Here is a 26,717-nt window from a genome sequence, read left to right as displayed (position 1 = left end):
ACAGGAAAGGGGACAAACATGTCATATGGCAGCAACGCCAGCCCTTTTCTCTAATGGGTCCCCGATCCTTTTCCTACACGTTGCAAACTTCCAGCTCTCCCGCCTTTTCCTTTCTCCACGTGCAGTGTGTCCGCATCATCTCTCTTCTCGTGCCCCATGCACCGGAGAGCTCGGGTGACCTGGGTGTGGCCTCGGCTCTGCCAGGCACCTGTGATATCTCCACACCCGGCTCTCCGTGATCGGAGTGTCCCAGAGAGCCAGCCTCACGAACGGGGCAGACTGTGGGGCCAGGTGTGGGTTGAGTGCCGTGGGTGAGAAAAACACAATTTCTTCTGCACGTGAGGTCATGCTGTGGCAATCGAGGCACACGGAAGTCCTGTTGTGCCCTGACTTTCTCTCTCACCCCGCCCAAGAGTGGGAAGGACTGGGCATCTGGGTTTTATTTTCATAGCACATTATATAATTTGGGGTTGGTGGAAAGTGCCAACATCTGTCACTCCTCCCCCCATGATGACATTAAAAATACAGCTGCACTAGAGACCGTGGTGGGCTGTCTTGGGGTGTCCCTCAAAAGTCCGGAAGAACGATCTTGAGCAGACAGCTCAGGCCCAGTGCAGAGGGGACCACTCTAGATACTTCCTTCATGGTAAAGATTTGTTCTGAAATCATTCTAAAGCAGGAAGGTGGAATTATTAGAAGAAAAAAAAAAAACTGTTTTCATGAACATACATTTCTGCAAAACCTGCCTTGATGGAAACTATTGGGTCCCAAACATGCCACATGTCAGAAAAACTCAAATTTAAGTGAGGAGAAGAACCATTTTGTTTCTTTTCCTTTTTTTCTTTTTTTTTTTTTTTTGCCTTTTTAGGGCCACACCTGCGGCACATGGAAGTTCCCAGGCTAGGGGTCGAATCGGAGCTGCAGCTGCCGGCCTACAGCACAGCCACAGCCATGCCAGATCCAAGTTGAATCTGTGACCTACACCCCAGCTCACGGCAATGCCGGATCCTTAACCCACTAAGCAAGGCCAGGGATCGCACCTGCATCCTCATGGATACCAGTCAGGTTTCTAACCCGCTGAGCCACAACAGGAACTCCCAAGAAGAACAGTTTTCATGTGATCCACCTGCAGGTCCAGGTCCCCTATTTAAGCTCTCACTTAAAACTTCTAAAATCTTGTTAAACAGCAACTTTTGCGTGGGCTTAAGGGATTAATCTGGTGTGATCAAATGTGAGTGTTGAGAAAACAGAGGAGAGAGATTTACAAGAGGCACCACTTGTAAACTACATTTCTGCTGAGAAATTCTGGGTCTTTGAACCTGGAGAAGAAACCAAATAAACTCAACATTTTCACTAATATCCAGAGGATGGGGCCCAAGTTTTAGCTTTGCAGAGAATGGAATTTTAACCTGAAGGGTTGTTTTTTTTTTTTTTTTTTTTTTTAAGTCCCCTTTCTAAATATTTGGGAAGCTTTTCTCATCCATTCATAAAATTTACCCATTTGCTTTTATTGTTATAAGAACACTTTTAAAAATGCTGCAGGAGTTCCCGTGGTGGCTCAGAGGGTTAAGGACCTGACATTGTCTATGGGTATGGGGTCCAATCCCTGGCCTCCCTCAGTGGGTTTAAGGATCTGGCGTTGCTGTGGCCGTGGCGTAGGCCTGCAGCCGCAGGTCCATTCGACCCCTGGCCTGGGACCTTCCACATGCAGCAAATGCAGCCATAAACACAAACAAATAAATAAGGCGAGATAGATTCCTGGAGAGGAAGGGGTTACCAAAGCACCCTCCAAACCAAATTAGGTTTTTCATAGGCTACATAAGTCATTTTGCCAGATTTTCAGGAATTTTGGTGCAAAACATACTGAAACCCCATCTACAAACACACATTGTTCAAGCTACATCCCTCTGAACATCCCATCATTTGCCAAGAGATCAGTCCACGGTCTCACAAGAGTGAGTGTGTCATTCTGAAACCCCTTCCACCTCAGCCACTTACAGCAAGACCCGCCTGTCTCTGAAAGTACCAAGGCACCCACTTAGGCCAGCGCGAGGCCACCCACAGACCGAGGTCGCTCAGGACCTAAAACGTGTTTCCTCTGGGGTGGGATCAAGGCTCCGGGGCACAGACACACACTTCCAACTGTGGGTGAGTGTCCAGCCTGCCCACCCGAGGTCCCCTCCCTGTCGGGAGTTCCAGATCTTTCCTCCAAGACTCCTTTCGGGTGTTGGCCATTTAAACGTGACCGTGTCGGGACTACGGCGGGCTCAGATGTCGCTCCGCATGCTGGTCAGAAGGACAGGAGGGAGGAGCGAGAAGACGAAGGGCACAGGACGCACGGGAGGGGAAAGGGCCAGGTGACAAAGAAGGGCCTTGCGGTGGCGCCGTGGATGCTTCTGGAGCAGCATTTCGCTCCCACCAGCCAGGTGTGCCTTTGCACAACTGAGAGCTTGATTTACCCGCCGGCAGCACTCCGACGGGCAGTTGTACAGGCCGCTGCAGCGAGGCCCAAAGGCCCTTTTCGTAACAGTTTTGAGAACAATAAGCCACAGAGACACTCCTGGCTGCAGTTCAGTTTTAAGAAAAATGACTACTGAGCATGGCACACGGCGAAGGTGTCCCATCTGATGGGCATGATCCGATCTCAGTGAAATGGGTACAGACAGGTCACGTCTGAAACTCAGGCTTTAAAAAGGGACACTTCGTGGGAAGCAGCTTTGACTTGCTTGCCACCTGCTTTTGCGGGCAAGTGGAACAAATGACGTTTCAGGCTGGAGCTGCCAGGTGACGTGAAAGTACTTCTGGTAAAGGGTATGATCTCAGAGGCCATACATGGTCATTTACGCTAGAGTTTAGATTCAAGGGATGAGTGTGGGTCTGTGCATGCTGAAATGCCATTAAAACAAACAAACAAACAAACAAAACCAGGAGTTCCGTTCTGGCTCAGTGGTTAACGAACCCAACTACCATCCATGAGGATGCAGGTTTCAATCCCGGGGCCCCATTCAGTGGGTTAAGGCTCTGGCATTGCCGTGAGCTGTGGCATAGGTTATAGACATGACTCAGACCCCAAGTTGCTGTGGCTTAGACTGGCAGCAGCAGCTCTGATTTGACCCTTAGCCTGGGAACCTCCATATGTCATGGGTGTGGCCCTAAACAGACAAAAGACAAACACACAAAAAAAAGTTTGGGCTTTCATGTCACTGTGGATTCATTCTTTGGTCTGAGATAGAATGGACCACGTCAGGACCACACTATAGTTCATGAAATGCCCACTCAAACAGCCAAGCTCATTGCCCAACACTGCAAGTGTCGTTAGGGGGCAAGAGCTGCCAGAAGGTTCTGCCACCCATGAAACAGAAAAAGATAGGAAGCATTTGTCTTTAATATGGGGATGTATATTAAATAGGAGCTCAAAATACCAACCTCAGGTTTGCAAATATTCTTATCCCCTTGAAAGCTTAATAACCTTATGAGACGCATTCAACTTTTTTTCACCGCTTATTTATCTGGGTGTTGGTGACTTAGGTTTTCCACCCAGAAGTTAACTCCGAAAGAGCTTACACGGCTCAGAGAGTTGAGCCACGGCCCTCTCTCCACGGACGGTCTGGGAAGACGACGTATTTCCCCCTATTTCCAGGTGATAATAGAGAAAACCCAATCAGTTGTCCGAGGTCAGAGAGCCAGGACTTGGCAGAGTGAGTGAAAGCCTGTTAGGCTCCACTGAGTCTTAAACACTACGCACCGGCTGGGTATCCTCAGTCCTTCAGACACTGCTGCCCCCAGGCGCGCTCTGAGATCCACAGTTCAGTTCCCACCAGGTTAACTTGCTCCTTTGATACTGTCAGCGTGGAATGACCAACCGCCACCACGGTTTGAAAACAGAAAGTCTCTCGAAAATCTGGGGAGTTCCCATTGTGGCTCAGTGGGTGACAAACCCGACTAGTATCCACGAGGATGTAGGTTCCACCCCTGGCCTCACCAGTGAGTGAAGGATCTGATGTTGCCTCAAGCTGCAGTGTGGGTGGCAGATGCAGCTTGGATCTGGCATTGCTGTGGCTGTGCTGTAGGCCAGTGGCTGCAGCTCTGATTTGACCCCTCGCCTGGGAACTTCCATATGCAGCCCTAAAAAGCAAAAAGAAACAAAACCTGAATGGAAGGATAACATCCAAACGCGACTTGGGACGTTGTCATAGGAAAGCAAGGGTCCGCAAGCTGCTCTCCCACGAACCTCCGGAGCCCTGAGGCCCGTGGGGTGGGCATCAGCTCCCCTTTGGGATGAGCCATGGGCTCAGAGAGGAGGGAGGGGCCTGGCCCCGCCACGCCCTCCAAGCCCCGCCCTGCGACATCCAGCAGCCAATTGGAGCCCAGGCTCCGGACCTCTAGAGGGAGTCCCGCCTTCAGACACAGGAGGCTCAGGCACAGCGACCTTGCTGATGAATCCATCCCAATGCCTGCGTTTCTAAGAAAACCAAAATGAACATTCGAGGAAAGCCTTTGTGAAATCTCGAAGGGTCCACACTCAAAATGTTTTTCTCACACCAGTTTTCGACTCCCATGAGGAATCTCAAAAGAGTTTCTGTGGCATCGATGGGGCTGTGGTTTCTTTTCATAAAACAGAGCTCAAAACTCTGAGCCAGGTGAGCCACACAGACAAGCCTCCTTCCTTCTTTCCTCTCCTCGCCTCTCTTTTTCCTTCCATCCTCCCTTCCTTCCCTTCCTTCTTTCTTCTTTTCCTTTTTTTCCTCCCTTTATTTTTTTTTTTTTTTTTGTCGTTTTTTGCTATTTCTTGGGCCGCTCCCACGGCATATGGAGGTTCCCAGGCTAGGGGTCGAATCGGAGCTGTAGCCACCGGCCTACGCCAGAGCCACAGCAACGTGGGATCCGAGCCACGTCTGCAACCTACACCACAGCTCACGGCAACGCCGGATCCTTAACCCACTGAGCAAGGGCAGGGACCGAACCCGCAACCTCATGGTTCCTAGTCGGATTCATTAACCACTGCGCCATGACGGGAACTCCCCATTTTTTTTTTCTTTTTGGCCACCCTGTGCCCGCCCCTCTCCCAGGAAAGGGGTCGGATCCAAACTACAGTTTTGACCCACATCACAGCTTCAGGGCCGGATCCTTAACGCCCTGGGCCAGGCTGGGGATCAAACCTGTGTCTCAGTGTCCCAGAGCCGCTGCCCATCTGTTGTGCCTCAGCGGGAACTCTGGACAAGCATTCTTGACGGCCCCACTCCACGAAGAACGTGGGGCTGTCTAATTAGGGCCAAAATGTGCTCAGCAGACCGAACAGAATGTACACCCTCTTCTGAAATTTAGGACCAAGACTTGGGGGCGTTCCTCCCATGAGCGTTAAGGCTTAGAGGTGCCTGTTCATTTTTAGCTGAGCCTGGACCTCTTCGCTGCATTAAAGCAACAATTACCGCAAGTAGGACGGATCTCGAACTGACACACCTTCCTGATCCCCAGAATCCCCATCAAAAGACACAGTCATTTCTCTAAAAATGTCAGAAGGGCGGTGGTTTGGCACGAGCACCCCTTATAATGGGCAGAAATCCACGCAATCTTTCCAAAAAGGCTTCTTCTAAACACCATTCCACAGCCACACAGGGGCCTGACTTTGATTTCTAAATAATCTGACTAAGGAGCACAGCAACATTCGACGCAATAACGCTCCGCCCCCTTCTGGGCTCCCAATATGAACTTTGCTGAAATAAAAATTGACAGCCCAGAGCTCCCTGGGATGCGTTCCAGACGAACGGACTCATCCACGCATACTCACAGACACACAGGCCCCCACGCCCGCACCCTGAGCCCTTGCGTGGACAGCGGGAATTACTGCCATCTAGGCCCCACAACCCAGAGACGTGGGTCTGAAGCGGTGGACCGCGCATGAATGCACCCTTCCATTTAATTTGGGGGGGATGTTCACTGGGGAGCAGTGGGAAAATGCTGGTGACACTTTGACTTTCGCAGCCCCGCTGCCCTGATTAAAAAATATCAGCTTTCCATCTGCAAGACATTTCTAAGGTGGACTCTTTACAAATTGTTAAGGTGCAATTTGTGCACAGTTAGTTCTTTGTTTAATCGAGAAATCTGCCCGGACCCTGATTGGGCTGATTTCCCTAAGGCCGGGAGTGAAGGTTATTTCCTTATGCCTTTTGGGAGCAGCAATCTCTCTAATACGTTTCTGAATTATTCCAGGCCGAGCCGAGGCTGAACAGGAGAACAAAGCCCTGGATCCACAGCAGAAAGACTAACCCAAGTCCCAGCTGGGAAGGTTTAGGCAGAGATTTATAAGTACAAACACTGAAGAAATTTGCAAGTAATTGCATGTATTTGCTTTCCGTTGTGGGTTGCAGTAAACCCGTATTTATTAAACTCCATCAGCAAAGTACTGTTTATTACCCCCTCTCCTTGATGCCTTGTAGAGAGGAATAAAGTGCTTGGCTTTTTTTCATTTCTTTAAATTAAGAGGCCAAAATAGTATTTCAAAGACTGCAAGAAAGAGGCTGAACTCATATGCAAGCTCCCAGAGCCTGATGCCCCTGGCGTGGGGTCTAAGCACACACAGGGCTCTAGATCTGTTGCGCTGACTTATTTGTGTGAATCGTTAACTTTCTTTTTATTTATTTTTGTTTTGGTTTGGTTCTGGCATGTGGAAGTCCTTGGGGCCAGGGATCCAACCAGTGCCACAGCAGTGACAACACTGGATCCTTAACCTGTTGAGTCACCAGGTAACTCCCAACTTTCTTTTTAAATTCCTATGTTTCCATGACTCCATTCCTGGGGAATCAACAATGACCATTTTATCCTATGGAACGTCTGTCATCATTCTTTCCCTGAAGCCTGCAAACCTGAGGGCTAATACAGACGATACGTTCAAACGATGTAAAAGTTCAAGTTCATAATATCATACATTCACAAAAGAGCGACTTAAACACAGAGCAAAAACAGAGATGCAACCTTGGTTCACCGGCTCCCCCCTACCAAGTTACTCTGGGTTTGAAGAGTCTGATGAAAGCAGGCAGGTGACACTCCTCCCCGTCACAGCCCTTCACCTGCCTCAATAATCCCATGCCAACAAGGGACCCAAGTCGTTTCACAAGATGCTCTACTGTAAGGGTCCTCAGACTTCAGCTGCATCAGCCTCACTGACAGAACCTGTTAAAGCCCATCCCTGGGTCCCAGCCCCACAGTCTCTGCTTCCGTAGATCTGAGGAGGCCCCCAGACTGCATTTCTAACCAGCTCCCGGGGGAGGGGGGGGAGTCCTCCAGATGATGCTGGCCCAAGACCACACTTCGAGGACCACTGATCTAGCAGGCGGATGGGCACAAACTCAGAGCAGTAAAGGCAGGAGGTATATAAAAAAAAAAAGAAATCAGTAAATGACAACCAGACTGCATTTCATCTTCTTGCCTCCCAGCCATGAAAAATCCACGTACGTGATTCTAGCAAACAGATGTCAATTGCCACCCACTCACACACTTGGCTGAAGACACTGCCTCCATCTGGGAGGGCCCTCCCACCTTTCCTTCCATCTGAAGCCCTCTAAGGATCTGGATGGGAGCACCCATCCCATGCAGGGAGCAAGAGCTCTCCGTCTGCGCCGCTGCTCTTTTCGGGGCTGCAGCACCCTCATCACCTCTTCCTTTTATTTATTTACTTTTTTAGGGCCGCACCTGCTGCATATGGAGGTTCCCAGGCTAGGGGCCGAATCAGAGCTGTAGCCGCCAGCCTACACCACAGCCACAGCCACACCAGATTTGAGCTGCGTCTGCAACCTACACCACAGCTCATGGCAACGCCAGAGACTTAACCCACTGATTGAGGCCAGGGATTGAACCTTCGTCCTCATGGATACTAATCAGATTCGTTTCTGCTGGGCCACAACAGGAATTCCCCCCTCCTCCTTCTTCATCACCAGTGCACCCATCACTGGGTGGCCCTGAGCACCTGGGCAGCACCTGGCAGGCAGTAGGCACTCACAGAATACTAGCTGCTGCCCTCCTCGACTCTAATCCCTAGGGTGAAACCGGACATGACAACAGAGGCCTCTTCTTTCCCTGAAGGCTGCCAAGTCCACGGGACAACCTGGGTTTTCTTCATTTTAGCACCTGTAATGAGTAAGCCCCAGATCTTAGAAAGATCCTGAGCGGTGACATCACGTGGATGGCTGGTGAGCCCGGTAACAGGGCAGCCAAGCCCGCTGTGCCCTGTCTGAGGCCATGTCCCCCACAGGCAGGCTGGCACCTGCGTCTTTAAAGCAAGTTCTCTCCTTCTCCACTGTGGTGACAGGAAGACAAACAAGCAACCGTTGAGAGATATCAAAATGAAAAATGCCGTTAGATCAAAATAAGCCAAGTAAGAAAATCAGATAGCATGCTTTTTTAACGCAACTATTTTCTAGGGAAAGTGCTGTGGCTTTTATAGGCGTTTTCCGATGATAAAACCATCACCTCCTCCTCACATAAAATCAGCCTTTCTATGGTCTTTCTTAGAGAAGAAACACAAAGTCTGTGTTGAGGACCAAATCAGCCAAATCTGATACTTCCGGGGCAGAAAACTAGCCTGCTCTGTGCAGAGAGTATTCTGTCCCCCCCTCCCAGTTTTACTGAGATGTAACTGTCACACGGAGCTCGTAGGAGTTGAAGGGGTGCCGTATAATGACCTGACACACGTATGCTGCAAAATGATGCCACAATGAGTTTAGTTAATACCCATCTCCTCAGAGAGTTACAACTTTTCTTTCCTTGTGTTGGGAACTTTTAAAATCTCTTCTCTTAGCAGCTTTTAAATCTACCATATAGCAGTGTCAACCACAGTTCTCGTGTTGTATTAACTTAAACTGCTTAGAAGTGGATGCTTTATACCCCAAACGCCTCAACCTGCTCCATCCCTCACAACAAGCCTTCGAAGAAGGTACCTGGTATCAGTAAGGAAACAGATGTTAAGTGACACTTACAAGATGTCTCAGTAAGCAAACGGCTGAGAGTCGAACTGTGTTCTGTCTGATTCCAAAATCGCACTTCATTCTCCTCTGAGCAAATCATCAGCACCTATCTTTCCTTTATTAACAGCATGCATAAAACTGGTCTGTTTTATTCTTTTTTTTTTTTTTTTTTTTTGGCTATACCTGCGGCATGCAAAAGTTCCCAGGCCAGGGATCGAACCTGTGCCACAAGCAGCGACCCAAGCAGCTGCAGTGACAATGCCAGATCCTTCATCCGCTGAGCCACCAGGGAACTCCCCAAATTGTCTATCTGAAAAGATGATCAGTTATTAAAACTGACTGAGAAAACCCAGGTTTACTAATTCACTATGTGCCAAACGACGAATCAGATAAGACATCAGATTTTTTGATGATCAGATTTCCCTAGAACCTGCAGCAAGGTGAAAAATGACTGAATATGCAATAGTTTTGCTAGAACAAACAAGTGTGTCTTTGAGACCTCACAAACAAAATGGACAAAAAGGTAAATTTGGACATTAAAAACTGAATTTGTACTATGTCAAACTTATTTCACACTTTTACTGTTTTAGAGTTTTTATTACAAATGGTAACAAAAGGTTAGCATTCAGATCAAAGGAAACTAGCAAATCCATTATGGTATTTATGTTTTGTTTTGTTTTGTTTTGTTTGCCTTTCTATGGCCACACCTGTAGCACATGGAAGTCCCCAGGCTAGGGATCCAATAGGAGCTGCAGCTGCCTGCCTATGCCACAGCCACAGCAACGCACCTGTGCCTCTGAGACCCATGCTACAGCTTGAAGCAACCCTGGGTCCTTAACCCACTGAGCAAGGCCAGGGATCAAACCTGCATCCTCACAGACACAATGCAGGTATCTTACCCCACTAAACCACAATGGGAATTCTAGGTATTTACTTTTAATATGTATGTCTGCATGTGTGTTAATCAGCTCTTCAGTTAACAGGTTCCACTGTGATGGGATCGTTGGAAAGATCAGGCCAGTGTTTTTCACAAGTCATGGCTATATTTTCCCATTTCTGGAGATAATGAAGTTCAATTACCATTTCTACATCCTAAAACTAGAAGTCCTATATTAAGACCTTACCTTAAAACAAAGTATTAAGACATTGTTTTAACAACAAATGCAGGGGCGTTCCTGTTGCGGCTCAGTGGTTAACGAACCGGACTAGCATCCATGAGGACATGGGTTCGATCCCTGGCCTCGCTCCGTGGGTTAAGGATCCGGCGTTGCTGCGAGCTATGGCGTAGATGGCAGAGGAGGATAGAATCCCAAATTGTTGTGGCTGTGGTGGAGGCTGGCGGCTGCAGCTCCGATTCGACCCCTGGCCTGGGAACTTCCATATGCTGCGGGTGAGGCCCTGAAAAGATGAAAGACAAAAAACTAAATAAATAAATAATATAAAAGTAAAAACAAATGCAAAATGTTGGCCAAAAAAGTAACAACAGAAAAATAATTCATAAATGTGGTGGTTATTTTTGCAAACAGGTTCCTATTTAATAAGGTCTGTGTTTTTGTTGACAACACACATCCAAATGCATCCATAAAGGAATATATTTCTCTTCCCCAAAGAGAAATTCAGATACGCAGAAATACAATTGTACAAATTACCCTTACTGTCAGTTGCTAATTCAGTTTAGGCACAGTGTTTGGGAAATAATAAATAAAAATTCTTCTTAGCATCAAATAATTTGGTGCTCAACCAGTTTTACCACGTGGGGGAAGTAAACTGAGTTCATCATAAGTATTCAAATTTATATTTAAGCAACTATCAAAAATAAAGTGTAATTCAAATAGGGATACAATGTATAACAGTCAGGTGAACAAATTTATAGAATCTTTTCAAAACAGAAAATATAAGCATTTACCATCTGGGAATTTAAAGATACTGAGACTGACATCTGACTTTAACTTTTTTTTTCAGTATTGTGCAAAATTTATTATTTATGTATCTCTACTAGTGTAAAAATTTTGCATTCAAAATATATCCATTCATAGTCAGATATCCAAGTTTGGTAAAAATATTTTAATAGTCTACCAAATCTGGAAATGGAAAATATCTCCAAAACCTATTTTTATGTTTTATGTGTAATCAGGCATTAATTAGAAACATGCACAAAATAACTTTTCTTGGATCATCTATATTCAAACATAAACACGAGAAAGAAATGAGCAAATGCAGCCCTGGTATAAATTGATACTAGCAATTAAAAGAAAAATGTGAATGTTTTCCAAACTCAAGAACTATTGTTTTTGCTGGAAATTATTTAGAATGTTGACACAGAGAAAATTATAATAACATTTTTTAAAATTTGTGCATATACATGTTTTTGTTTTAACCAAAGTACAGCTGATTTACAATGTTTCAAGCATACAGCAAAGTGATTCAGTGATATATATAGATTCATTTTCAGATTCTTTTCCGTTACAGACTATGACAAGATGTTGTTGAATACAGTTCCTTGTGCGGTACAGTAGGTCCTTGTTGTTTATGTATTTTATATACAGTCGTGTGTATCTGCTAGTCCCAAATTTCTAATTTATCTCTCCCCCTCCCATTTCCTCTTTGGCCATCATAAGTTTGTTTTCTATGTCTGTGAGTTTGTTTCTACTTTGTAAACAAGTTCATCTGTACATGCTTTCACTCTTAAAGCAATGATTCTCACACTCCATTGTATAAAAACTTGTTAACCACACAGAATATCGGACTCAGTTCCTGGAAATTCTAACGCAGGGGGTCTGGGGTCAAGTCCAGGATTCCATATGGCTCTACAAGGACTATAGGGTTAGTTCTGATGCTACAGTTTCAAGAGTCACCTTCCAGACAAGGTCCCAGGAGCCCATCAGGTCATCTACTCTGTGTGACCTGCCCCCCCAAACTACCTCTTCCCACTGTCTTGTCTTCCATTAGATACTTGCGGGGGTAAGAAAGTCACTCCCAGAAAAATGCTATCTTGGGGGGGGGGGGAACTTTCCTTTTGCTAACTGGTAAGTTTCAGTCAGTACTCACACAACAGAACACTCCCGCGCAGAACTGCCAAAGTCAAGCACATATGCTTGTTCCGTCTACGAGGACCAGTGGCCCAGAGGACGGCATCTTTTCCCTTCCTTAATTGACTGCTGGAACCAAGCTTGCATCTGCTGTCACGTTGAGATTATTTCAAATTTGGGACGAGTCTAACCCTCAAAAAGAGCATGTGGGACACTACATGGGGAGCAGCGATGCGTTAGGGGGCTGATTTCAATTCAGGCGTCCCCACACGGACACCAGAGAAGGTGGGGAAAGGGAGGTAGGTAGATGTTAATTACCTCTCAGCCACTGACCATCACAGTGACCCTGGACCACCGAGTAAGGGATGAGAAGCCCCCGTGTCCCAACACGGACGCCCAGAACCGTCCCCATCCCCAAACCGAGGAAGCTGAGGGTAGCATCAAGGGTCGCTCGATCCACTTGCCCCCATTCAAACATGTCTCAAAGTTTCCCACTTGCCCCCTTCAAGTGCAAAAATGCTTTGTCTCACCAAAAGTGCCAACGTATCAGGACAAAGTCTACTTACAAAACTCAGGAGATAGTTTTGTTTTAGTTGGTAGTTGCCATTGTGCGTGCGTAAAACAAGTCAGAAATGCAATCTGCACTTTGTCCCTAACGAATGGTACTATTTAAAACAGTAAACCTAAGAAACTGTAACTTTGGCTCGTTCATTAAAGAGATCCAAACACATGCAATTTAGCAAATGGATGCTTTCTTGGGCGCACCCATAGAAGCTTCTGTACTGTGTGCTTTTCGGGGCAATGGCTCAGAAGATGGCATCAACACTCAGGGCAACATCCTGGTGTCTTTCCTCAAAGGGACAGAGTAGGGGGGAGTAGAGTGAAAAAACAAACAAACAAACAAACAAACATGGATTAAAAAGCTGGAAAGGCAGAACACAGAAGCCACAGAAGCTGGTGATGTATCGCCAATGGTTCGCTGCCTCCAAAGAAGGGCTCAAGCCGAGGACGACACAAACTCAGCCATCGCCAGAGAGGGACGCCAAGGATGCTGCGGGTCCGCAGGTGAAACAGCAGCACCCTGAAGAGGACGGAAGGGAAACAGAGGCTGCCCCAGTGTCTCGTCCAAGGGGTACCACGGTCCCCGGCGGGGCCTCTGGACAAAACCCATCCCATATAAACCTTAAAGAGGATGACTCCTCAAGGAGCGCGGTAATGAGGCTTAAAAAGACTGAACAACGGCAGCTGATCGCGGAGGAAGGCGGTCGCCTGCTCCCCAAAGTCTTGCTGGCGGAGTGACATCAAAGCGAACGGGCACCGGAGAGCTGCTCTAGGAATCCCTTATCTCAGCTCCAGCGGATGCGGCCGCTGTGATTGCCTTGAACGGCCACCTGTCCCAGGCATCTTTGAAGGCAACGCTAAGCCTCTGATGGATCTGACCTCCTTGAGCTGAGACCCTTTTATGTCTTTCTTCATTTTCTGCCCCGCTACATCCTTCCCCCGCCACGCACACGACATGAAACAAAGGGAGTTCTCACTCCGGACTCACGGTCCCCAGCCATTTGAAAGCAAAGACAAACAATGTTGGGGATTATACTCGGCTCGTAATGCGGCGCGGTCCTCAGGAGACGAGCCTCTTATTTTTGAGAGCGTGTAACTAGACCACATGGACCAGGAGCAGCTTGACAATGGGGTTCGATGGCGCTGGGAGCCAAGATCCCAAAGCTGCATGCCGGCGATAACTTGAAAACACAGCAAGGATCCGATGCAACTTGATTCATAATCTCGTTTTGAACAGGACTACCCACTCTGAAACGTGAAAACACGCTTCCCAAGTCCGCGCCCACGGGGACTTGGAAAAAGGATGGCAACAAGCAAATGTCCCCAAACTGATTCAACGTAAGAGAATTAAATTTTTTTTTCTTTTTTCCTTTTTACAGCTGCACCTGCAGCATATGGAAGTTCTCAGACTCGGGGCCCAACTGGAGCTGCAGCTGCTGGCCTACACTACAGCCACAGCACTGGATCCGAGCCGCATCTGTGACCTGCACTGCAGCTTGTGGCCATGCTAGATCCTTAACCCGCTGAGCGAGGCCAGGGATGGAACCCACATCCACATGGACACTGTGATGGGTTCTTGATCCACCGAGCCACAACAGGAACTCCAGACGAATTTTTTTTTTAAGTGGTTGGAGGGAGAGACACACTCCTATACCACAGGTGAGAAAAGTTTCAAAATAAGTTTAAAGGCTGAACTTGTTCCCTCTGGGGCCTTTCTCAGAGGCTGAGAGCATCTGACATTTCCAAACCACACTGGGAGGAAGAGCAGTGTGGGAGTTTCTCTGAAAAGGTCCAGCATTTACGGGGAGGGCACCCTGTCGCCATCCACTCCATGCCATTCGAGACCTCTTAGCAACCTCCTCACACTGTCACAGGAATCTGTCTCCATGTAGAGCTTTAATAGTCCTCATTTCTCTGACTGTGCCTCACACCTCGTGACATTCTATCACTCCTGAGTGTCTCGCTAGCAGTGGTATTATTTCAATACTCTGCCTCATTCCACTCAAGATTTCAGGCACAATTTAAAAAGTTGTGTAAAAAGGTAGAAAACGCTAACTAAATAAAAATTCAGTCAAAAAAAAGTCTGACCTAGAGAAAGTTAAACAGTAAATATGCAGTACACACACACACACACACACACACACACACACACAAATGGAATACTAGTCAGGCATAAAAAAGAATGAAATTACACCATGTGCAGCTACTAGGTGAAGTAAGCCAGATGAAGAAAGAGAAATATCATATAATATCATTTATATGTAGAATCTAAAAAAATTGATACAAACAAACTTATCTATAAAACAGAAGTAGACCCCCACAGAAAACAAACTTATGGTTACAAAAGGAGAAAGAGGAGGGGGGGATAAATTAGGAATTTGGGATTAATGGATATGCACAACTATATATAAAACAGATAAACGAAAAGGATCTACTGTGTAACAGGGAACTATACTTAATATTTTATAATAACCTATAAGGGAAAAAACCTGAAAAAGAACAGTTTATATACACACATATATATAACTGAATCACTCTCCTGTACACCTGAAGCTAACACAACGTTGTAAATCAACGGTACTTCATTTAAAATAAGAAAAGAGGAGTTCCCGTCGTGGCGCAGTGGTTAACGAATCCGACTAGGAACCATGAGGTTGCGGGTTCGATCCCTGCCCTTGCTCAGTGGGTTAACGATCCGGCATTGCTGTGAGCTGTGGTGTAGGTTGCAGACGCGGCTCGGATCCCGCGTTGCTGTGGCTCTGGTGTAGGCCGGTGGCTACAGCTCGGATTAGACCCCTAGCCTGGGAACCTCCATATGCCGTGGGAGCGGCCCAAGAAATAGCAACAACAACAACAACAACAAAAGACAAAAATAAAAAATAAAAAATAAAATAAAATAAGAAAAGAAAATATGCAGTCATAGTTCCAACAGAATTAGCATAGCTAAGCAGCACACTGAAATCTGAGTTTCCCGGTAGCCAAAGGGAAAAGAGAAACAATCAGACACATGGTATTTCTTTTGCAAGAAGTCAGCACCCTTTACCCCTCCTGTCTTAGTATATCATAGTCTTATGCTCTGTGTGGACAACAGCTAAAAACTTCAGAGAAGTATATACCTCATCTGACATAAACCAGCAAATTCTATAACTTCTATGGCAGCCTGCCCGTCTGGGTTCTAGTCTGGGCTCCCAAACCCATTCATTCAGAAAAGGAAAAGGGGCTGCCTGAAGGGCCGGGAAGCTGTGGGCTTCTTGGTTCTGGCTGAGAACCAGATGAGTGAGAACCCGGACGAGTGAGGACCCCACAGGAGATGAGAGCGAGGTCGGTCCAGAGCGGCCCCAGCTCCAAGCCCACCTGCTTACGCTCCGTGCCCCCAGCCTGGCCCCACCAACGCTGGGCCGACTCCAGCTCTTCAGATGCCAGGTTGAGCGTTTCCATTTTGCACCAGCTTTTCCACCGCAGGGCTTGCTCTCTGATCAGCAGCCTACGTTCCCACGTCTGACCTGGCTCTCCACCGCAGGTAGGCCTGCCAGGAACAAGCATTTGCAGCTGGGGCCGAGGGGCCCTGCCAGGGGCGGGGGGGCGGGGGGGGGGCGCTGCTCCCAGGCTCTGAGCAGACAGGCTGCCTTGTCCTTGTCTGCCCACGTCGGGGTGAAGACCCATCTCCCCTGACACTCCAGCCCATCACACGTCCAGCAGGGTTGCGTGATTAAAAAAAGAAACACACTGACATCGGCTTCGTGGGAGGTGGGCAGGGAGTGTTCAAAGCTCAGAAACCCCCGCGCCTCATCTCAACGCGATCTGACTTGTCAACTGTGTGCAGACGTGGCCCTCCCATCCAGCACGCAGGTACCCCCACAGTCCACTCCACCCGGCCCCTAAACACGGCCGGTCTCCACCAGGACAACGCGATTTAATACAGCACCACCTGGACACCTTTACACCCCAAGGATCCCTGCGACAGGTCGAAAGTGACTTCACTTTAAAAACAAGACACGCTGATATAAAATGATTGATGTTTCCGAGGTAATGATTTCACCACATTAAAAACTAAATTAAAAACAGAGCGAAGTCGCCAATTGCCTGAAAATATATTTACACAAAAAAGAAATTACCAAAGAGAAGAGGAACACACACGGGAACACAGACAGAGCTGTTGGGAGAAGCACGGTCCTGCATAGCCCGTCTGCAGCGAATGAACACTCGGTTTGAGACATCATGTGACTGCATTATCCATTTTGCTCTTTTGTTGTTTTTTAGGGCTGCGCCCACAGCATATGCAAGTTCCCACACTAGGGGTTCAATCGGAGCTGCAGCTGCCGGCCTACACCACAGCCACAGCAATCCGGGATCCAAGCCATGTCTGTGACCTACACCACAGCTCACGGCAATGCCAGATCCTTCACCCACTGAGCAAGGCCAGGGATCGAAAACCCGCGTCCTCATGGATACTAGTTGGATTCGTTTCCACTGCACCACAACGGGAACTCCCAGTATTACCCATTTTAATTGTTTGTTCTGATTTCAGGCAGAGTTGAACTATGAAATTTAAGTTTCTACTGAAACCGAATTAGTTGGGGGCTCTTTTTTTTTCTTTTTTTTCTTTTCTTTTCTTTTTTTTTTTTTTTTTTTAGGGCAGCACCTGCGACATATGGAAGTTCCCAAGCTACGGGTCGATATGGAAGTTCCCAGGCTAGGGGTCGAATTGGAGCTGCAGCTGCCAGCCTACGCCACAGCCACAGCAACTCGAAGTCCGAGCTGCATCTGTGACCTACACCACAGCTCACAGCAACACCGGATCCATAACCTACTGAGCAAAGCCCCAAGGATGGAACCTACATCCTCATGGATACTAGTCGGGTTTGTTTCTGCTGAGCCACAAAGAGAACTCCAGTAGTAGCTGCTCTTTAAAAGAAGTCTCTTTGGGTAAGAAAAAAAAAATAAACTAGGGGAAACTTTTCTCAGGAAATGTGGGAAGGATAAGACTTCTAAAAGACTTTTTGGCTGGGATGTTAGTTGCCTTTGGGAAGTTTCCATTTAATTTACATACATTATTGCATTAAATAGGATACAAGGATCAGATCTAGTTTTTATCTCGGTAGGGCTTCCCACCCAAATTTTAGGGTTTTCATTCTTTTCTTTTTTCTTTTTTTGAATTGATCACATCTGTAGTTGTATAATGATCCTAACAATCCAATTTCACAGATTTCCATCCCACCATTTTCATTATTTTCAAGCCTCTCAAATGCATAGAATCAGAGATGAAAATACATTTCACAGGTTACAAGTAAAGAAAATTATAAAGATTCAGCAGCGATCCTAAAAGGAAGAGCACAACCCATGAGCCACGCTCTCGCGGTGTGCGAGTATCTTCTTTGAGGCAAGAACCACATGGAAAGGAAGGGCAACCGTTCCGAGAAGGGAAGCAGGTTCCCTGCGTGTTTCAGCTCCTTCTCTCGTGTAGTTCCCGTTACCACCTTAAGAGGTCGCCATGACTACCCCCATTTTAAAGATGAGAAAACCAGAGTTGCCAGCTTATGCAAGGTCAGAAGGTTACAATACAGCCGGGACTGGCCCTAAACTTTAACAGACGCTAGATCTTTTGACAAAATACTCATTTATCAAAATGCAAAATGTTGCATCTGGCACTTCTGGTTCAAAGAAGGCATCGGGGGGCGAACCCATTTCTCAGCCATCCCTCTGAAGACCTCTCTGACACTAAAGGATGAAGGAGACGTTGGAGTAACGATAAAAATGCAAACAAACAATAATGAGATTTCCTGAGTACGTACTTCACACAGGGCACTTGTGCAATGAGTAATGATAAAAATGCAAACAAACAATAATAAGATTTCCTGAGTACATACTTCACACAAGGCACGTGTAAGAGCTTTATTAACAGGAACTAATTCAATCCTCAGCACGAGCCTATGACGCAGGTGCTGCTCTTTCCCCCACTGTCCACAAAAGAAAGCCAAGGCTCCGAAAGGCTAAGGAATTAGCCTGTGATCACACCGCTGGAAGGGGCAGAACCAGGATTGGAACCCAGGTGGTCTGGTGCTAGAGCCCACACTCCTAACACTGCCAATGCAATTAATGAAATAAAACAGGGTTACTTTCTGCAAGATGCCAAGAGGGTAAGACTGGAATTATAACTGAGGCTTGTAGAGAAGCAGCAGCCTAGAATGTTCTTTTTTTGGCCATTGTTCTTTTTTATCAAAATGCAGCTGATTTACAATGTTGTATTAGTTTGGGGTGTACAGCAGTGATTCAGTTTTGTATATACATACTTTTGCATATACATATGTATTACTTTTCCTGATTATTTTCCATTATAGGTTATTACAAGATATTGAATGTAGTTCCCTGTGGTATACCGTAGGTCCTTGTTTATTTTTTGGGGTGTGCGTTTGATATTATTTTGATTTTTTAAAGTTTAATTGCAGTTGATTTAAAATGTTGTGATAATTTCCCTGTACAACAAAAAGATTCAGTTATATACACACACACACACATATCCATTCTTTTTCAGATTCTTTCTGCATATAGATTATCACAGAATACTGGATAGAGTTCCCTGTGCTATACAGCACTTCTCCAATGGCCAATCACTCCATGGACCTCAGTGTGTGTACGCCAGACTGAAAACCCAAGTCCATCCCCTCCCTACCACCTGTCCCCTTTGGTAACCATACGTTTGTTTTCAAAGGGTATGAGTGTCTGTTTTTGTTCCACAAATAATTTCTTTTTTAAGAATCCACATACATGTGATATCATATGATTGCCTGTCTTTCTCTATATGATTTACTTCACCTAGTATCATAATCTCTTGGTCCATTCATGTTGCTGCAAATGATATTATTTCATTCTTTAGGGCTGAGTAATATTCCATCATATATATATACCTAGATTCTTCTTTAAGGGAGCAAAGAAAGAGATGGTGGCTGGTCCACCCAAGAAGACTCTGGCTGGGCAGACCTTTAAATGCAACACCAGCGTCCATGCTGTCTCTTGCTCTGCAGATCAGCACACGTGGCTGGCATGGTCCTGAGCAGATTTATTCCTCTTTTTCAAAAAATGGGATGCATTGCCCTGGGAAAGTGAATTCATCATGGATTTTGGAGCCTTTTTCTCATCCCAGGTCTCTCACTCAAATGCATGCTGCACAAAAGCCACACCAGCTCTTACCACTGTAGGTTGATGTGAAAATAAAGTTTAAAATCCATACATCTAAGGACATGCTTTCAGACTACTAAATTCAAAAGTTTCCAGAGAGGAAAAGTAAGCTACCTACAAAAGGATGCAGATCAAATGGGCATCAGACTTCTCATCTACAACTTTGGATGTTGCCAGATTTTTAAAGTTAGATTTTTAGCTAAATGATCAAACAAAAGCAAGGGGCCAGAATAAAGATATTTTCATACAGACAAGAACTCAGAATGTGGACCTCTTCTGTTGTTGGGAAGCTATGAGATCTACTCCAGTAAAATAAGAAGAATAAACTCAAAATGAGGATGTTGTCAGGCCTGAGAACCAGTGGTTCCCACCCAGATAACTGTGAAGGGCTGGCCCCAAACGCCTGGTCCAGATTACCCCGGAGAAGGAAGTACGCAGAAAAGCTGGGCAATCTGTCTTAAGGGCAAAAGACACGGATGGGAGGTGGGGCGGGGGAATTTAAAGATATTATAAAGGCAAATAATAGAGAGAAAGCTAAAGCAACTACAAAAAGATATACACTAGGGATGTAAACTATTGAGAGGGTGAGAATAAACAATCGCTTGTTCCTTTTTCTTTTTTCAGGGCCTCACCCACAGCATATGACACCTGCTGGCCTATGCCACAGCCACAGCAACTCCAGATCCGAGCCACGTCTGCGACCTACACCACAGCTCATGGCAACCTTAACCCACTGAGCAAGGCCGGGGATCAAACCCGCATCCTCATGGATCCTAGCTGGGTTCTTAACCGCTGAGCCACGAAGGGAACTCCCAAATCACTTGTTCTTTATGTCAGAAGCATCACGTCAAGACCCACACATAGAGCAAGTGAGAGCCAAATATTCTGTCTGTATCACGACGTGGAAGAGAATTTCCACAGCTGTAAAGCTATCAGCGCGTGGCTGATGTTCAACTTTTAAAGTCGATCTATGAAAAAACACAGCAGATGTGGTGCTGAATCTAAGCTACAAGGAGGTATGAATAACTCTGACACTATAATAGGAAAGCCTGGCTCCAGGAGATGGCTGGGGAGGGAACTTAATATCTTTGAACTGGAAAATCAAAAGTTACCATGAAAAGTTGGGGAAAAGAAACAGAATAGTCTTTCAAGTCAGGAAACTCACCATTAGACCAAAAAATAGCAAAAATATACCATCAGTATTGAAAAGAGAGGGAGCACAGTATTAGAAAGTTAAAGGTGAACTGTCTTACTGGAGAGTCAATAAAGTGTATTGAGTAAATTATCTCTGGAGTTACGAAGCAGCAGGAAATACAGGTATTAGCACGTTCTGGAGTGGTGACTCCTGTCTATCAAAAGAACTGATACAGAAATATCAAAAACTGTCCTCGGGAGTGGGGTTGGGGCAGGAAGGATGGGCAACAATAACTTTGCATCCTAAGCTCTTACAAACTTAATAATTTGTTGACATGAGCATGTCTCACAAATACCATTTTAATAAAAATATAACTACACCTTAAATGACAAAGAGAACTTCAAGGTTTCTTTCTGGATCTTTTCTAAGGACAATAGCAAATGAAAATTGGAATAATAATCAAATAATCCCCATACATGGAAAAAAAAGTTCCTCTTTTTACAAATCAGTTTCTCCTGCTCAGTTTTTCCACGTCCGTTTCCAGGAGAGACCTCTGCCTGTACCTGCCTCAGCTTCCTCCAGTTTGGAATATCACTCTGGGGTGGAATGCGAGTAAAATCCCTTGATCAGTCCTGAGTGGACTGGAGGCTCCGAGGTCCACAAATTTCCTTCCATTCCGGTATCCTCAGAACATCAGCACTGGCTGACTTTCAACTCAATCGGACGTCCCTTGACAGAGGTGAGCCAATCCTCACCGGTTGAATTTGTACAGCATTTAGCTGAGAGTAGAAAAGACCCTAAAAGGCCTTTAAAATAAAGTGAGCTCTAAAAAGAACGCAAGACTCTCCACTTGCCTCCGACGACCCTACCGAGAATCAACTGCTTTCACAGACAGAGAAAACAAACTTACGGGGACCAAAGGGATTGGGAATTTGGGATGGACAGATACCTGCTATTATACATAAACTAGGCAAAGAGCAAGGACCGACTGTAGAGCACAGGGAACTACCCTGTGTAATAAACTGTAGTGGAAAAGAATTTGGAAACGTATGTCTGTAGATAGACATACATATGTATGCGTGCATATGTATGTATACGTGTGTATGTAAACACATATGCACAAGCACATACATATTCTTTTTCAGATTATATATATCTGAATCACTTTGCTAATCGGAGCATCACAAATCAACTATACTTGAATGTAAAAAAAAAGTAAAAAAGGAATCAACTGCTTTAATTCTTTGCATATCACTGTATCCCAACCGGTATCATTCCCAAGGCCCACCATTCCCAAGGCCAAAAGCCTCTCCTCCAATTTCAGGACACAAAAAGGCCTCCTTTAATGTTAATTTCTAGGAGAAAAAAAAACTTTTTTAAGATTATTTAAAGAATAAAATTCTTGGGGTTCCCTGATGGCCTAGTGGGTTAAGGACCTGGCATTGTCATTGCTGTGGTACGGGTTTGATCCCTGGCCCAGGAACCTCCACACGCCACAAGTACAGCCAAAAATAAAAAATAAAAAAAAGAATAAAATTCTTTACAGATACAAATCAAATTTAAACAAAACCGTGACACCTAAGCCATCAGACTGCAGAGGGAAAGAAGAAAAAGAAGCGCCAACTTCTCCAAGTTTCTACACTGGCTCTTTGCAGAACTAGGCTGGCATTCAAACACAGCAAGTGCCCTGAAATAAATACTTTACTTTGGTCTCAGATAGTATTAGCCACGTAGAATAAGTAAGGATATGACACACATCATCTTTAGTACGACTGGCACCCCCAAGTTCATTAACCCCACAACCAATCCCCGGATGTAGCCTACAGAGCCGCCAGCCAGCCTGCATGCGGGTCTCACTCCCAGCCCCGCCGTGTCCCCAGCATCCCCTGGTTGGGAACTCCAGACAGGAGGGCCAGGCTGCCACATCACATCATCCCCTGTAGGATCTCGGTGCCTCTCCGGAAAGGGACCAATCACAGCCCTACCATCAAGCTCTGTTTAATCGAGCTTCTAATTGGAATCTTAACACTCAAGAGAGAAGGCAGCAGTAAAAAGGCCCACGCTCAGAGCCACGCTCACCTGGTGACTCATTAAGAGAGAGACACTTCGGAAAATCTGAACACTAATAGCAGGAGCCTAGCATCAAAGGAATAAGGCTGGCCTGATACCAAAAAGAACGGATTTTTAAAGAACTTCCCATTGGAGCAGATTTTCAAAAAAGGAACTGCAATGACGATCTCCCAAGGCTTCCTCTGTGGCGTGGGTAGTGTCAAGGGCCGACCACTCACCTGGGTCACTGCTGGGCTGTGTCACTGTCCTGCAGCCTGGCGACCGCGCTCCAGGACAGTAATTGCACATGGCCACCAATGGGAAATCCGAAGGTCAAGTGACCAAGCGTGAGACCAGACGCAGGTTTAAGAAAAATCAGGGGCGGATGACTCCAAACGGCACTCGAACCTTCCGTGCCCGGGACTCAGTCCCGATGACTGCGAAGCATCCGAAGACGGAGAGAAAAGGAAAGGGGTTACTCGGGGGTAGCCTCAATGGTGCCCAAAAATGCCAAAGAAAGTTTCCGCCTGCCCCAGCTTGGGGGCAAAAGCCTCTAACAACCCAGAAAACCTAGTCTTTATTCTCTAAGGGTAGGAACTCTGGGCTGGGTGAGAGCCACAGAGGACACTCAGGTTTCATCAGGCAGGCGGGAGGTGCGGGGGCATCGGCAGCGACAAAGCCAACCTGGGCACCCCCTCGGGGGCTGCGATTGGCGCCTGCAAGCCCTGGTTAGCGGAGGGCCCTGGAAAGGTTATTAGAAAGCAATTACTCCCATGCCTGGCTAACATCCTAGCAAGGGTCATGCTTAACTCATGTGAAATCTGGCCCCCCCGCCGCCCACAAAAGTCTAAAATTCAGGGGAGCATTTCAGATGGCAGCTCAGAACGCCTCATAAATTAATGAAAGTCAGACATGAAAGTTAATAACAGCTGGAACGGATCAAGCGGAAAGAAAACGCAGCATCGGCATATGTGTTAGGTGAATTTCTTAAGAGTCCATAAATTTCATATTTGGAAGGAAGAAGGGAAATGTTAATTAGGAGAAATTTCATCCTGGATCTAAATCTGCCGTGGAGTCAGAGCTCTATTGTAAAACCCCAATGGAATCCGCACGGACCGTCCCCAGGCTGGGGTCGTTGCTTTTATCCAGCTCTTTCATACTTGTTGATACGCGTCTTAATTGTTTTCATGTGTTGTTTCAGGCGATCTCGCCCCCAAATATAAAATCAAGAGCCAGGGTCATACTCTTCATTTCTACTGTGTGTGGTGCTAAGTTCATGTTGGGGAAAATCAATAAAAAAAAAATATCTCAGTCATCCCCGCTGCCTCCTCTAAAAGCCTGAGAGCAATTTTCCATCATTTTTAGACTGTTCTAGTTACAGTCATCTCGGGGGATCAGAGATGCTCTGAAAAAATCTCCACGTTCCCGGCTCTTATTTTCCTGACACAGGCGAGTCATTGTCACGACGGGTATCTTTCGTATCAGATCCAGATCTGTCTCAGAGCAGATCAAGTCCCCGGAAAGAGAACTGGACGCAGAGAGGAGCTGATACACTAGCCTTTATGGCAAACACCAGTCCGGACGGCAGGACCCCACGAGAAAGGGATGCCCTGGTTTTGTCCTTGACTGGCTTGGTGCATTCGCTTCGGTCCTGCCCCAGCTTAGCATCTATTTCCTTATTTGAGGGGCAACGTGGGTCTCTTTGGCCGGCAACGTGGTGACTCTGGTATTCAGTTATTTGTATTCAGTCCTTTTCATCTTTCTTCATAAATCATTCCTCCAGCCCCTTCATCATGCTTAACTGCTCTTTCCCGGGATTCTTTGGGTTCATCTGAGACACCAAAGCCAGGAGACCAGGAATTGCCTGCATCGGTGGGACAACGGGATGGCTTTGTGTAAAAAGGCCGTGGCTTCTCTCTGAGAGAGACCTCCCGAGTGTATTTAAAAAGAAAGGGGTGTTCTCTCCCTGCTGCTTCCTCCCCAGGGTGGGGTGGAGGGGCCAATGCCCTGGGGTCACATGGACGACAGGTGAGGGATGGGACAGTGGCCTCTGTGCAGCTGGCCCCAGACGGGCCGAGGTGGGGCCAGATGCTGCATTATTCTGGTAACACATGAAAGCTCCAGGTCCTTATACAGTAGGCCGCTCTTTGGAGTGGGGAGTTGCCATCATGAATTCATCTTGGATCCCAGAGACAGCCTACTGCCCCAAAGCCCCTGCAGGTCAGGGAAAAACAGGGACATGGTGGGGGGACTGAATTTAACAAGACCAGCCCCTCCCTCGCTGGCTCCAAGCCCTGGGCCGTAGAGTCCAGACTCAAACTGTCGGCCACATGGTCCCTCCAGACCTCAGCCTCAGGTGCCAAATCGGTTTGTGCAAAAACTACATGAGGCCATGTTACGAGGTCCTTAGCCCAGCGTCTGGCAAATGATCAATGCTCACTCATGGGCTGTGGTGACAGCCACTGCCTCCCCACACACTTATCCCCCCAAGCAGAGGGACACACACTGGACCTGGAGGTCTCACATTTAGGTCAGAGCTGATTTCCAGTTCTTCAGAAGAGTCTCAGGGGATCAGTAATTTCTCCTTCTTTGCCACGTAGCCACAGCTGGAGCACAGCAAGGGCAGAGGGAGCACGGAGCACACCTGAGCGCCCAAGCTGGATCCGACAGCCCAGGCTTAGAGATGCGTGGCAGGCAGCTTGCTTGCCCAAGACCCTCCAAGCCCTTGCCCGTCACCACTGGCAATGCCACCACCCCGTTCTGGAAGAGTCCCTAAGCTCCCTGCTCAGGAGGCTGAGCCGGCCTTGGCCGGGCCCTTGCACCGCTGTGGGCAGCCCCTCTGAAGTCTCGGCAGTTAGGGCGCATGAGTTAAGGCCCAGAGACAGAGTCCATGGTCTGATTCTTGGTTCAGCCACTCTGAGCCAGGTCAAAACAGACAACCGACTCGCCTTGATGGGCCTCAGTTTCCCCGTCTGTCCATGGGAGAATCACGGCGACCTCTCAAGACACTGTGGTGGGGACTGAATGAAGCCCAGAGCAAAGCCAGTGCCATGCTCTGTGGCGCAGAGGCTTTGACGTCTGCAGGCGGTAACGTCCAAGAGGGGGGACCCGTTCCCACCGAGGCTACTGCAACAGCCTGTTGAGAGCTGACTCCCCTAATTCTACATGTCGCGCCCTCATGACAGTCCGCACAGGCCAGCCAGAGGGAGATTCTTGGAATAAAAATCAAATCACGTCACTCCCTCCACTGGCTTCCCATCGGCCCCCAAGACCCCCGCCCCCAGCTCATCCCCCGCCTGTCCCACTGCCTCAGCTGTGAGGCACCCTCGCCTTCTCTCTGCTCCTGGACGTGGCCACAGCAAACCCACGGTTTAAGTGGAACCTGTCCCTTGGATCTTCCCAAGGCTGGCTCCTTTTTGTCATTCGGGGTCTCAGCTGCAAAAAATACCTCCCAGCAAGGCCTTTCCTGCTCTGCCCACCCTTTCCCAGGCTCGATGCCCCACTCCTGGTCCCCCACAGCACACCACCTGTTTTAGTGGACTCAGAGCACCAGCGGGGCTGCCTCGTCAATGTCTCTGCCCCTGTGTGTGCCGTGTCTCCTCTGGCTGGAACGTGGGCGCCACGAAAGCAGGGACCTGGCTGGTTGTGGCAAACACTGGCTCCTCAGGACCTAGACAAGTGTCGGACTCATAGCAGGCGCTCCAAAAGATGCAAGGAATTTTTGAAATGAAAATGAAAATCCTGCATCATGTACCCAAGTAAGACCTGAAGCGCGTCACACTGGGGGTGTGATCAGAATAGCTGGGG

At 47.1% G+C, this 26,717-nt stretch overlaps 1 protein-coding gene and 1 long non-coding RNA gene across 11 annotated transcripts in view; one reads left to right on the top strand and one right to left on the bottom strand.

Annotated features, from left to right (window-relative positions):
- The window catches only part of GLI3 (GLI family zinc finger 3), a 294,394-nt gene that overhangs the window by 166,178 nt on the left and 101,499 nt on the right, over window positions 1-26,717 (bottom strand). The window lies entirely within an intron of this gene.
- LOC146395097 (uncharacterized) lies at window positions 4,725-13,986 on the top strand. Its single transcript, XR_014833323.1, has 2 exons — window positions 4,725-9,682; window positions 10,356-13,986. It is a non-coding gene; the product is annotated as an uncharacterized LOC146395097 (long non-coding RNA).

The sequence above is a fragment of the Sus scrofa genome, chromosome 18 (assembly GCF_054392235.1).
Source record: "Sus scrofa isolate SSC_HxYL_T2T_F1_AM1 chromosome 18, Sscrofa_HxYL_maternal_Yorkshire_Landrace_v2.0, whole genome shotgun sequence".
Taxonomy (NCBI): domain Eukaryota; kingdom Metazoa; phylum Chordata; class Mammalia; order Artiodactyla; family Suidae; genus Sus; species Sus scrofa.
The sequence above is the reverse complement of the archived record's forward strand: the minus strand, read 5'-3'. Positions and strand labels throughout refer to the sequence as shown.